The sequence below is a fragment of the Ceratotherium simum genome, chromosome 32 (assembly GCF_057802395.1).
Source record: "Ceratotherium simum simum isolate JZ-2026a chromosome 32, ASM5780239v1, whole genome shotgun sequence".
NCBI classification, from domain to species: domain Eukaryota; kingdom Metazoa; phylum Chordata; class Mammalia; order Perissodactyla; family Rhinocerotidae; genus Ceratotherium; species Ceratotherium simum.
In genome coordinates, this window is record NC_141931.1 from 33,959,294 (window position 1) to 33,972,093 (window position 12,800).

Consider the following 12,800-nt stretch of genomic DNA (forward strand, 5'->3'; position numbering starts at 1 on the left):
CTTTCCCTTAAAACCCTACAGGCCCTCTGCTTTGACTCTCCTCTCTGCCTCACTGAATCCCATCTAACTTTCAAGGCCCGACTAATTCCATACCCTTTACGAGGCCTTCCTGACTCGCACAGTGACCCCCTCAAATAAGGCCTGTAGTGTTACTAATTAAGACATCCCACCCACGTGGGGCTGAGCCATTTTCTGTCTGTGACAGCTCTCCTATTTTTTGGTACTACTGTTTTATTCTTCAATGGCTATTTAAACTTTTCTGTGCCTTGTCTGTTATGTTTCCTTCATAGAACTGCAGAGAAATGTCAAACATGAAAACAGCTAGACAACAATCCCAGCCAAGATGAGTGCCTTAAGAATCTGGCATACTGGAAGAAACCCACTATGGATTATGGTTATTCAGAATCAGTTACTTTTTCTGTAAGATTGTTATTATGTAAAATAAAATAATAATGGTAACAGTGGTAAAGTGTACCTGCCAATCTGCTACCATAAGAAGATACATAAGAAAGAATAAATCAATGTAGAATGAAATGAGAATATAGTCAGTAATTCTGTGAAGAATTCTTAGGATTACATATACAGCATATTAACTGGTAGTTTTTTAAAACTAACTTATTTCCAAAGAAGTAACTTAGGCAATGGCCATTTTCCTCCTCTACAATAAATCTAGTGAGGGAACAGAAATCAACAGAGACAAAGCAAAGTTATAACTTAAGTAAACAGTTCCTAGAAATGATGGGTTTCATAAAATTAAGTTGTAATAAATAAAGGAAGAAATAATGTGTACCTAGTTACAATTTCAAAGGCAACCTACACACAAAGAAGACTTACAGTTTGGGCTTATGTCTGTCTGTAGTGACAGGAAGAACTCCAGGAGAACTCAGAAATTTCAATGCCAAACATGTCACAAGAGGTCAGAGGTCACATTTTCTAACTGGGGTTTGACCCTAAAGTAAGCAATACACGTAATTAATTGATGCCCTAATCTGAAACATTAACTTGATAAGACTAGCCTACCAATCTAATGTTAGTCTAATCATGCTAGTCACAAATGTGACCACCTCTAGAAACACAAAGTCAAGTTACTCAAGACAGGAAGCAAACATGAAGGCTCAATTGCGTTTTCCAGCAGTCAACAAAAAACGATGACACTAACTCGCTCATGATGCTGGTGGAGACTGGTATGAAATCCATACCTTCATCAAAGCATGTCTTCAAATTATCTCGTAACTATTACTCAGAATACTTATGAAACTCTAATGCCATGTTATAATTAACCAAATCAGATGTGAATAATTTGTTTGGTTTAAAGAGGAAAAGGAAGTGATATATGTAACTTATTTCTATTGAATACTAAAATATAGGTGACATTTAGAAAAATAATATGACAATGAGTTATGAAACATATTGTGAATCTCCGGGATTGAAAGTTTAAATTTCATTTTTGTTACTGATTTTATTGTCATATGATTCTTCATCTCTTTGCTCTTTTAAAGCTCCTTTGCTTTAAAAACTGTAAAATGAGGGCTAACATCATGATCTTAAGCATAAGTAATCAAATATTTCAAAGCTTTCATTTCAAGACACCTATCCAAAGTTCATAAAATTAATGAATTCATATGGGCTACTTATAATTTAGCATTTATAGCTTATAAACGAAAAGAGAAGCTACTCTTGCCTATGCTTATCTTCATCTAAACTGCATTCCTGTATTTTCTTTTTTATGATAAAATGACTCACTTGTTCCAATTTTATGATGATGAAACATCACAAAACACCATTCAGTTTCTAAAAATGTAAAATGTTTTTACTGAGAGGCGAAAATTTATTTGTGCTTATTTAGCTCCCAAATGAAGATATCTATGGAATTTTATATTATCATTAAATCAATTTTATAAACACGAGCTTTTAAATCAGGACAGCTTAACCGATAATTAAAAATCAAACTTAATCCCATATGTGTATTTTGATTTTGAATTGACTCTTTTTGTAAAAATACTCTCCATCCCCAAATAACAGAACTTGTTAAAAACGTTTCTTTTAGTTATAGTTTTTAAATACTTGAAATATTCAATAAATCTCAGCAGCGATTCTCTAATTTATAGTATCGTTTATACTATTTTTCTAAGCAGAACACTAGCAGTTTAAAAAAAAAGGAAAATTAAAAGAAAGTAGTAAAAAAGACTCAGGACTCTTTCGTAGGAAGGTGTGTAGTGACAACCAATAGGAGCCTATTGATATGATACCTGAAAGTTAGATACCATCAGATTAGGTGGAAGAAAACACCGGCAACACAGAAAAAGTCTATTTTGCTACCAAGATAAGGAAATTATTATTAGTCTCTAAATGTTCAATTAACTTTGAGGATCTGAGGCTTCTACTCATGGAATTTCTTTTTAAATTACAACATGAATCTTAATATTGTAACAATCCCATGTTTGAAGATGATACTGCTGTAGATTCTGATGTGTTTAGTGTTATACACAAACATGAAGAATGTTCCTTGGATTTGCTTCTTCTAGAAGGAATTTTTATTGCTTTTAGCTCTGCTTTTGGATTTCAGAAAATATCCAGTACCTTTAGCAACTATCCTTTTTTTTTTAAGAAAAATCACAGGTCTGCTGTGAGCTGGGAAGATGGTAACAGTTTTCAATCTGTCCCAAACCTCTATTTCAGAGTTACTAGAAGAGTTAGCAAAGAAACAAACAAAAAACTCTACCCTTGGACAACATAAACAACAAAATTGAGTGATGAGGAATCCCCACGAATCCCAAAATTGAAGCAGGTGAGGACGAATCTCCAAGAGCTACAATCCCAATTGTTACTGACACCTGTATAGGACAAGCAGAGGGACTTGTACCCTACAGTCCCTCTTATCTATACATTAGATACTGTATCTAATGTATCTAATGGAAGGGAGTATAAGAGGATACAAAGCCAACAGATAGTAATTGGAAAGTACAGTGGGCCAATTTGAGAACAGCAGCTGAAACTGTTTAGGATTTTACACACTCGCACTTGCAGGTGATTCATGGTAATTCATGAATTCACGGCAAAGTTTTAAGGAGCTAGAGCATAATGGGCCCTATGAACGCTCAAAATTAGTCAGCCAAAGCTCCCTTCCAGGACAGAGCCTCATACTGTAGAGAAATCGCTAGTAATAAAAGTATCCAACACTACTGGAGTCAAGTCAAAAGGATCTTCAATGTAAGGGCAATGGGTACGAAACAAAGGGTGGTTCCAGAAAAAAGTGGTGGGGAAGTAAGTAAAGAAAAAGCAGGAAATAATGTGTAATATGAGGCCATATTTTTAGCACTTCATAAAAAAAAAGTGACACAAGGAGGAGCTTAGAGCCATCAATCTAGAAAATCTATCCTGAACCACCTTTCCATGATACAATTTCAGGAAAATCGATTTCACATCAAAATGACCAACATGAAAGGACTGTGGCTAAGGAAAATAACATCCGTACGATGAAAGTATGTCCGAGAGATATGCCCACAAGACAGATGAAAACTATAACTACTATTTCAAAACATGAGAAAAGATATTAAGAAAATGACATAAGACATAGGAAAGATATAAATCAGAATTAGAACAACTCAGAAAAGAGTTAAACATTAGAAGTAAATGCAAAAAACCACTTCAGAAGTGAAGTCTAAATTAGAAGGTACACAAAAGCGAATACAGAAAACGTCATAAATAGAAGTTGCAAAGAAGGAAAATATTAAAAAATAAAATATATACAGAAGCTTTATTCATAATTGACAAAACTTGGAAGCAACCACGATGTCCTTCAGTAGGTGAACGGACAAACAACCGTGGTCCATCCAGACAATGGAGTATTATTCAGCACTAAAAAGAAATGAGCTATCAAGCCATGAAAAGGCATGGAGGAATCCTAATAAGATGCATATTACTGGGCCGGCCCCGTGGCTTAGCGGTTAAGTGCGTGCTCTCCGCTGCCGGCGGCCCGGGTTCGGATCCCGGGTGCGCACCGAGGCACCACTCCTCCAGCCATGCTGAGGCCGCATCCCACATACAGCAACTAGAAGGATGTGCAGCTATGACACACAACTATGTACTGGGGCTTTGGGGGAAAAATAAATAAATAAAATCTTTAAAAAAAAAAAAAAAAAAAGATGCATATTACTAAGTGAAAGAAGCCAATCCGAAAAGGCTACATACTGTATGATTCCAACTACGTGACATTCTGGAAAAGGCAAAACTACGGAGACAGTGAAAACATCAGTGGTTGCCAGGGACTGGGGGAAGGGAGGGACGAATGGATGGAGCACAGAGGAATTTTAGGGCAGTGAAAATACTCTGTATGATACTATAATGATGGATACATGTCATTATACATTGTCTAAACCCATAGACCGTACAACACCAAGACTGAACCCTAAGGTAAACTACCGACTTTGGGTGATGATGTGTCAATGTAGGTTCATCCTTGGTAAAACATGTACCACCTGGTGAGTGACCTTGATAGTGAGGGAGGCTATGCATGTGTGGGGGCAGGACATATATGGGAATCTCTGTACTTTCCTCTCAATTTTTTTGTAAACCTAAAACTGTTCTTTAACAAATAAAGTCTAAAAAAAAAAAAAAGATGACAAGAATTCAATAGCAAATTACAAATACAGAAGATAGGAAAAGAAGATCCAACATAGTATAAGAGAAGGCCCTAATTAATAAAAACTAAACAAGTGTGTGTATATAATAAAATACTAACATAATAATAATTACTTATATGATATATATATAATTTTTTTAAGTAAAATTTTCATGATTTCAAAGTACCTATTAAAGGGACACTGTATACCCAAGAAAAACAATCTAGAATGACCAACATTGAGACCCATAATAAAATTACCAGACTTTAAAGAAAAAGGAAAAAAATCATCTTTGTGAATCTAGGCAAAAAGATAAAGTCATAACATAAAGAAAATCAAGTTGTCATCAAAGTCTTTGACAGCAATGCATTATATATATACATAACAGTCATACGTTGTCTAACGACGGGCATACGTTCTGAGAAATGTGTGTGTTAGGGGATTTTGTCATTGTGTGAACATCACAGGGTGTACTTACATCAACCTAGATGGTATAGCCTATTACATACCTAGGTTATATGGTACTAATCTTATGGGACCACCATCATATATATGGTCTGTTGCTGACTGAAATGTCGTTATGTGGCACATGACTGCATAAGAATCCCAAAGAAAGAAAATATAAGCTAAGGATTTTATATCCAGCCAAATTAGCTTTTAAGTAAAAAGGCTGCAGACCAGTAAGACTGTTACTAACATACAAGAACTCAAAAATTTGTACCCATGAAGTCTTGATTAAGAACTACTAGATGGTGCTGAAAACATACTACAGAAAACAGTATGGAGGTTCCTCAAAAAATTAACAATAGAACTACCACATAATCCAGCAATTCCACTTCTGGGTATACATCCAAAGGAAATAAAATCACTGTCTCAAAAAGATATCTGCAGGGGCTGGTCCAGTGGCACAGTGGTTAAGTTCGTGCGCTCTACTTTGGCGGCCTGGGGTTCGCAGGTTCGAATCCAGGGCACGGACTGATGCGCTGCTCATCAAGCCATGTGTGGCGGCATCCCATATACAAAATAGAGGAAGATGGGCACAGACGTTAGCTCAGAGCCAATCTTCCTCACACACGCAAAAAAGATATGTGCACCCCCACATTCATAGCAGCATTATTTACGAGAGCCAAGACATGAAAACAACCTAAATGTCCATCCATGGATGAATGGATAAAGAAATTATGGTGTATATATACACACACATATACAATGGAATTATTCTTCAGCCATAAAAAAGAAGGAAATCCTGTCATTTTGTGACAATGTGGATGGACCTTGAGGGCATTATGGTAAGTGAAATAAATCAGACAGAGAAAGACAACTACTGTATGATCTCATTTATATGTGAAATTTAAAAAACCAAACTCATGGATACAGAGAACAGATTGGCGTTTGCCAGAGGTGGGGGGTGGGGTGGGCAAAATGAGTGAAGGAAGTCAAAAGCTACAAACTTCCAGTTATAAGATAAGTAAGTCATGGGGATATAATGTACAGCATTGTGACTATAGTTAATAATACTGTACTGTATGTCTGAAAGTTGCTAAGAGATTAAATCTTAAAAGTTCTCATCACAAGAAAAAAAATGCGTAACTACCTGAGGTGACAGATGTTAACTAAACTTGTGGTGATCATTTTGCAATACATACATGTATCAAGTCATTGTGTTGTACACATTAAACTAATACAATACGTTATATGTCAATTATATCTCAATAAAACAGAAAAAAGAAAAAAAAGAATCTACTAGAGAATGAACTTCAGATATCAACATAAGGACTAGTGGTAAGCATAAAATACATACATACTTGTAAGAATAAATGGCAGTCGTAAGGAAGAAAGTATAATATGTAATTGCTATATTGTCTTAGAGTTTACAATCAGTCCAATTGTTTAAAAACAACGGATAAAGCAATTATGTGGTTTCCATGAAACACATTATTGGTTATACTGTTGGTGGTATTATTCTCAAATAACTTGGTATATCATGTTGGATAAAATAACTGAGTAATTATATGAGATTCTAAAATGTTATCATTCACGATGTCCTTGAAAACCATGATCCTTACTGTGAAAGAAAAGAGATAAAGATTTTAGATAGAAGATTTAAGTAAAACTCAGTGGCCATAAATTCAAGTAATATATTTCCTAACTCTGTCCACTAAAAGGCCTAGAAAGAGAGACCACTCTAGCAGCAATGAGCACACTAAGGGCAAGAAAGCACCCCTGAAATACAATTTCTAACTGAAAGAAACCAGAGCCCCTTGGAGAGATCTGAGGAAGGGCATATACAAGAGGAGCCTGAAAAGCCCTGCTGTATCAGAAAGGAGAAAGGAACTCCAAGAGCCAACCTCAAGAAGTTCCGACCAGTCAAAGACGGGAAAATTTGAGCTTCAATAAGAATTATGTCAGAAATGGATTGAAATATACCAAATATATTTAAATGCATGAATTCCAAATGACATTTTAAAAAAACTAATTGGTTACCATAAATGGATGCTATTTTGAAAACTGGTAAGTAAAGGAAAAGAAACAGTTATTCTACTTTTCTGACATGAACCATACCACAGGGTAACCAAACAGTATGTGATGGGAAGTTTATATCTTTATAGAAGTATTCCAGTTAAAAAAAGGAAAGATATAGACTACACAGCCCTTTACCACCAGACAGTGGCGGCAGGTGGAAATTGCAACCAGAGACTTCCAGGATGAGGAAAATCAAAACCAACACAGGAACCACAATGCAAAAATATATGAAATCACCAGACCAGAAACAAAATGACAAGCACCCAGAAATCAACCCCGAAGACACAGAAATCCATAAACTAAATGACAGAGATTTCAAAATAGCTATCATAAAAACACTCAACGAAATACGAGACAACACAGACAAACAACTCAATGAGATTAGGAGTTTCTTCACAAAAGAGATTGAAATCATAAAGAAAAACCAATCAGTGCTGATGGAGATTAAGAACACAATGGAGGAGATAAAGGAGAATCTGGAATCTTTAAAGAACAGAGCTGACAATATGGAGGAAAGAATTAGTACTTTAGAGGATAGGAATACAGATATACTCCAGATGGAAGAAGAGAGAGAACTAAGACTAAAAAGAAATGAAGAAAGACTCCGAGAAATATCTGACTCTATTAGAAAATGTAACATAAGAATTATAGGTATTCCTGAGGGAGAGGAGAGGGAAAGAGGAACAGAGAGCCTATTCAAGGAAATAATAGGTGAAAATTTCCCAAATCTGGGGAAGGAGCAGGAAATACCAGTAAGCGAAGCCAACAGGACACCTATATATATTAACAGACAAAGGCCTTCACCACGACACCTAGTGGTAAGGCTAGCCAGGGTCAACGACAAAGAAACAATATTAAGGGCAGCTAGACAAAAACAAAACATAACGTACAAAGGAACTCCCATCAGGCTCTCAGCGGATTTCTCAACAGAAACTTTTCAGGCTAGAAGAGACTGGAATGATATATTCAAAATACTAAAAGACAAAAACTTTCAGCCAAGAATACTCTATCCAGCAAAAATATCCTTCAAATATGATGGAGAAATAGTAACTCTCCCAGATAAACAAAAGCTAAGGGAGTTCATGGCCACGAGACCCCCACTACAAGAAATACTCAAGAAGGCCCTCAGGCCTGAAAAAAAGAAGAAAAAGGGAACACAAAGCTTGGAGTAAGGAGAAAAGTAGGTAGACAAAATCAGAGAAATAGTAGATCTTTACCGGAATAGGTTAGCAACCACTTAAATACTAAACTCAAAGATCAAAGGAAGAAATTCACCAAAAATAAATTTAACCTCATCACTGTAAACACACAGCCACAACACAAGATAGAATAAGGTATAACAAGAGCAACTTAGAAGGGGAAGAGGAAAGTGATTGAATTGACTTAGTATAAGGAAATAGGAGGCTATCAGATAATGGACTATCTCATACACAAGATTTTTTGCCCAAACCTCAAGGTAACCACTAAACAAATAATCAAAGCAAAACCACATATGATAAACAAAGAGAAAACTAGAAGAATCATAAGACAGAACAACCAAACTGAATTGGCAGTCCAAAACAAATGGGACAAGAAACAAAGGAAATGCAAAAGAACCAGAAAATAAGTGACAAAACAGCAACATTCAGCCCTCACATTTCAATAATTACCCTAAATGTAAATGGATTGAACTCTCCAATCAAAAGATACAGAGTGGCAGGATGGATTAAAAATCAAGACCCAACAATATGCTGCCTTCAGGAAACACATCTTAGCACTAAAGACAAGCACAGGCTCAGAGTGAAAGGATGGAAGACAATACTCCAAGCTAATGGCAAACAAAAGAAAGCAGGTGTTGCCATACTCATATGAGACAAAGTAGACTTCAAGATAAAACAGGTTAAGAAAGACAAAGAAGGGAAATATATAATGATAAAAGGGACACTCCATCAAGACGACATATCACTTATAAATATATATGCACCCAACATAGGAGCACCAATGTACATAAAACAACTATTAACAAACCTAAAAGGAGAAATCAACAACAACACAATAATAGTAGGGGATCTTAACACCCCACTTACAGCAATGGATAGATCATCCAGACAAAAAGTTAATAAAGAAATATTAGACTTACATGAAAAACTGCACGAGATGGACCTAGTAGACATATACAGAGCACTCCACCCAAAAACAGCTAACTACACATTCTTCTCAAGCGCGCATGGAACATTCTCTAGGATAGACCATATGTTGGGAAACAAAGCAAGCCTCAAGAAATTTAAGAAGATTGAAATCATAACAAGCATCTTTTCAGACCATAAGGCTATGAAACTGGAAATGAACCAGGAAAAAAAAACTGGGAAAGTGACAAAAATGTGGAGATTAAACAACATGCTACTGAACAACCAATGGATCATTGATGAAATTAAAGGAGAAATCATAAACTATCTGGAAACAAACGAAAATGATAACATGCCATATCAAACCATATGGGATGCAGCCAAAGCGGTCCTGAGAGGGAAACTCACAGCGATACAAGCCCACCTTAACAAACAAGAAAAAGCCCTAAGAGGCAACCTTAAATTACACCTAACAGAACTAGAAAAAGAAGAACAAACAAAGCGCAAAGCCAGCAGAAGGAGAGAAATAATAAAAATCAGAGCAGAAATAAATGATATTGAGACAAAAAAAACAGTAGAAAGGATTAATGAAACAAAGAGTTGGTTCTTTGAGAAGATAAACAAAATAGACAAACCCTTAGCCAGGCTTACTAAGAAAAAAAGAGAAAAGGCTCAAGTAAATAAAATCAGAAATGAAAGAGGAGAAATTACAACGGATACCATGGAAATACAGAGGATTATAAGAGAATACTATGAGAAATTATATGCCAACAAATTGGACAATCTAGAAGAAATGGATAAATTCTTAGACTTATACAACCTCCCAAAATTGAACCAAGAAGAAATGGAGAATCTGAATAAACCAATAACAAGTAAAGAGGTTGAAATAGTAATCAAAAACCTCCCAAAAAATAAAAGTCCAGGACCAGATGGCTTCTCCAGTGAATTTTACCAAACATTCAAAGAAGATTTAATACCCATCCTCCTCAAACTATTCCAAAAAATAGAGGAAGATGGAACACTTCCTGAATCATTATATGAGGCCAACATCACCCTGATACCAAAACCAGACAAAGACAATACAAAGAAAGAAAATTACAGGCCAATATCGCTGATGAACATTGATGCAAAAATCCTCAACAAAATATTGGCAAACCAAATACAACAATATATTAAAAAGATCATACACCATGATCAAGTGGGATTTATACCAGAGACGCAGGGATGGTTCAACATCCGCAAATCAATCAACGTGATACATCACATCAACAAAACAAAGAATAAAAACCACATGATCGTCTCAATAGACGCAGAGAAGGCTTTTGACAAGATACAACATCCATTTATGATAAAAACTCTCAATAAAATGGGAATAGAAGGAAAGTACCTCAACATAATAAAGGCCATATATGACAAACCCACAGCTAACATCATACTCAACGGGGAAAGACTGAAAGCCATCCCTCTGAGAACAGGAACGAGGCAGGGCTGCCCACTCTCACCACTCCTGTTCAACATAGTACTGGAGGTTCTGGCCAGAGCAATTAGGCAAGAAAAAGGAATAAAAGGAATCCAAATAGGTAACGAAGAAGTGAAACTCTCACTATTTGCAGATGACATGATTGTATATATAGAAAACCCTAAAGAATCTGTTGGAAAACTGTTAGAAACAATCAACAACTACAGCAAAGTTGCAGGGTACAAAATCAATCTACAAAAATCAGTTGCATTTCTATATGCTAATAATGAACTAACAGAAAGAGAGCTCAAAAAGATAATACCATTTACAATTGCATCAAAAAGAATAAAATACCTAGGAATAAATCTTACCAAGGAGGTGAAGGACCTATACAATGAGAACTACAAGACATTATTGAGGGAAATCCACGATGACATAAAGAAATAGAAAGATATCCCATGCACGTGGATTGGAAGAATAAACATAGTTAAAATGTCTACATTACCTAAAGCAATCTACAGATTCAATGCAATCCCAATCAGAATCCCAATGACATTCTTCACAGAAATAGAAAAAAGAATACTAAAATTTATATGGGGCAACAAAAGACCCCGAATAGCTAAAGAAATCCTAAAGAAAAAGAACAAAGCAGGAGGCATCACAATTCCTGACTTCAAAACATACTACAAAGCAATAGTAATCAAAACAGCATGGTACTGCTACAAAAACAGACACACAGATCAATGGAACAGAATCGAAAGCCCAGAAATAAAACCACACATATACGGACAGCTAATTTTCGACAAAGGTGCTAAGAACATGCAATGGAGAAAGGAAAGTCTCTTCAATAAATGGTGTTGGGAAAACTGGACAGCCACATGCAAAAGAATGAAAGTGGACCATGTGCTATCGCCATTCACAAAAATTAACTCAAAATGGATCAAAGACCTGAAGGTGAGACCTGAAACTATAAAACTCATAGAAGAAAATATAGGCAACACACTATTTGACATTGGTTTTAAAGGAATCTTTTCGGATGACATGCCTACCCAGACTAGGGAAACTAAAGAAAAAATAAACAAGTGGGACTTTATCAGATTAAAGAGCTTTTATAAGACAAATGAAACCAGAATCAAGATGAACAAACAACCAACCAGCTGGGAGAGAATATTGGCAAAACACACATCTGACAAGGGGTTGATCTCCATAATATATAAAGAACTCACACAATTGAACAACAAAAAAACAAACAACCCGATCAAAAAATGGGCAGAGGAAATGAACAGACACTTCTCCAAGGAAGATATACAGATGGCCAATAGGCACATGAAAAGATGCTCAACATCACTAATCATCAGGGAAATGCAAATCAAAACAACACTAAGATACCACCTCACGCCCGTTAGAATGGCTATAATCACCAAGACAAAAAACAACAAATGTTGGAGAGGATGTGGAGAAACAGGAACCCTCATACACAGCTGGTGGGAATGCAAATTGGTGCAGCCTCTATGGAAAACGGTATGGAGATTCCTCAAAGAATTAAAAATAGAGATGCCCTATGATCCAGCCATCCCACTACTGGGAATCTATCCAACGCACCTGAAATCAACAATCCAAAGAGGCTTATGCACCCCTATGTTCATTGCAGCATTATTCACCATAGCCAAGAAGTGGAAGCAACCTAAGTGTCCCTCGACTGACGATTGGATTAAGAAAATGTGGTATATATATACAATGGAATACTACTCAGCCATAAAAAAAGACAAAATCGTCCCATTTGCAACAACATGGATGGGCCTGGAGCGTATTATGTTAAGTGAAATAAGCCAGAAAGAGAAAGACAAACACTGTATGATCTCACTCATATGTGGAATATAAACCAACACATGGACAGAGAAAACTGGACTGTGGTTACCCGGGCAGTGGGGGTGGGGGGTGGGCACAAGGGGTGAAGGGAGTCATATATGGGGTGATGGACAAACAAAAATGTACAACCCAAAATTTCACAATGTTAGAAACCATTAAAACATCAATAAAAAAATAAAATAAAATAAAATAAAAAAAAAAGGAAAGATAAAATTAGATTAT

General features: G+C 36.0%; 1 protein-coding gene across 12 annotated transcripts in view; it reads right to left on the bottom strand.

The window, feature by feature from the left end:
* The window catches only part of ZMYND11 (zinc finger MYND-type containing 11), a 122,511-nt gene that overhangs the window by 63,116 nt on the left and 46,595 nt on the right, over positions 1-12,800 (bottom strand). Inside the window, exon 1 of one of the 12 annotated variants that reach the window (XM_087420893.1) lies at positions 835-912. The exons of the other annotated variants lie outside the window; for them this stretch is intronic. The gene's annotated coding sequence lies outside the window, so the exon portion shown is untranslated. Of the gene's footprint in view, positions 1-834; positions 913-12,800 lie in introns of those variants that run through there. 12 annotated transcript variants of the gene reach the window in all.